This window comes from Lissotriton vulgaris, chromosome 7 (genome assembly GCF_964263255.1).
Source record: "Lissotriton vulgaris chromosome 7, aLisVul1.2, whole genome shotgun sequence".
NCBI classification, from domain to species: domain Eukaryota; kingdom Metazoa; phylum Chordata; class Amphibia; order Caudata; family Salamandridae; genus Lissotriton; species Lissotriton vulgaris.
Window position 1 is genome coordinate 143,857,917 of NC_141695.1, and position 1,932 is coordinate 143,859,848.

Consider the following 1,932-nt stretch of genomic DNA (forward strand, 5'->3'; position numbering starts at 1 on the left):
GCGACCACCGCAGCTGGGGCGATCCACAGGAAGGGCTCGGCTCGCATCCTGAATCGCCGCCGCCCCGGAGTGAGGCGCCCGTCCAGCCGCAGAGAGCGCCCGGCCCGCTTCACGCCGCAGCCCAACCGACCAGCCCTTAGAGCCAATCCTTATCCCAAAGTTATGGATCTGACTTGCCGAATTCCCTTACCTACATTGTTCCAACATGCCAGAGGCTGTTCACCTTGGAGACCAGCTGCGGATATGGGTACGGCCCGGCCATCTCGCCTGGATTTTCAAGGACCAGCGAGAGCTCACCAGGTGCCGCTCGAACTGCATTGCTGTCTAAGGCTTGGGCCCCTCTCTCGGGGTGAACCCATTCCAGGGTGCCCTGCCCTTCACAAAGAAAAGAGAACTCTCCCGAGGCTCCCGCCAGCTTCTCCGGGATCGTTAGTGTTACCGTAATAGACGCCGCAAGGGGGCCCGACTCCGCCACTCCGGGTTCCGGGGTCTGAACCAGAGTCCCTTTCGATCGGCCAAGGGCAACGAGGCCATCACCCGTCCCTTCTGAATGGCGGGCGCCAATCTCTTAGGATCGACTTATTCATGTTCAACTGTTGTACACATGGAACCCTTCTCCACTTCGACCTTCAAAGTTCTCATTTAAATATATGCTAGCACCACCAAGATCTGCAACTGCAACTGCTCCACCTGGGCCCTCTCCCCCCTGCTCCAGTGCGCACCGCAGCGCCCCTCCTAATCCTCGCGGCTTAGCCCCCGCTGCTCTTAGTGCCAGTGATGGCCGGGTATGGGCCCGACAATCCAGCGCCATCCATTTTCAGGGCTAGTTGATTCCGCAGGTGAGTTGTTACATACTCCTTAGCAGATTCTGACTTCCATGGCCACCGTCCTGCTGTCCATATCAACCAACACCTTTTCTGGGGTCTGATGAGCGTCGGCATCGGGCACCTTGAACCAGCGTTCAGTTCATCCCGCATTGCCAGTTATGCTTACCAAAAGTTGCCCACTAGGCACTCGCATTCAATCCCCGGCTCCACGCCGGCGAGCCGGGCTTCTTACCCACTTAAAGTTATAGAATAGGTTGAGATTGTTTCGACCCCAAGACCTCTAATCATTCGCTTTAACACATAAAACTGAGGGCTCCGAGCCCCAGCTATGCTGAGGGAACCAGCTACTAGTTGGTTCAATTCGTCTTTCACCCCTATACCCAAGTCGGACGACCGATTTGCATGTAAGGACCGCTACAGACCTCCACCAGAATTAACTCTGGCTTTGCCCTGCCCAGGCATAGTTCACCATCTTTCGTGTCCTATCACGCACGCTCATGCTCCACCTCCCCAAAGGAGCGGGTGAGAGGGGCCGGAAATGCGCCTGCCACTGGAAGCACGGCAGGATCCCACTTCAGCTGGTGCGCACCAGCCCTCACCTTCATTGCGCCACAGGGTTTCACTCGGCCTCGCCTAGCGGCAGAGGCACCCCTCTGAACAGTCGTTCCAAGCTTCTGTGGAAATGTGCTGGGCATAGAGGGGTGATGGCGTGGTGCGCAAGGTCTTCGGACCTGCTGGGCAGCAGCATCCAAGGGCCTGGTGCCACCAGACCCCTCCTGCTCCGGTCAAACCACTGGGGGGCACTAGCTACCGGGGCCACTCGGCCGTCACTCTGCTGTGTAGGGTCTCCCACCAGGCGGCAGGCCCTCGAGTCGGACGGTCCATGTGGGGTGGAAGCGCTTTGCTCGAAACAACAGCTGAGGCTGGCCAAGCAGACCATCTCTAAAAGGACCAAGAGTGCCCAATGGATCAGAGTACGGCTGGGGCATTCCCATGGCAGGCCACCCTGTGCAGGGGGTATTCTGGCTTAGCGTCCCTGCCTTCTCCGGAGCAAGCAGACTCGGAGAAAAAGGACCATTGGGTAGGGGCTGAGAGGCAGGTGCGT

General features: G+C 58.5%; 1 pseudogene; it reads right to left on the reverse strand.

The window, feature by feature from the left end:
* Nucleotides 1-206: 206 nt before the first annotated feature.
* LOC147701022 (28S ribosomal RNA) lies at nt 207-1,484 on the reverse strand (annotated as a pseudogene).
* Between the last annotated feature and the right edge of the window lie 448 nt (nt 1,485-1,932).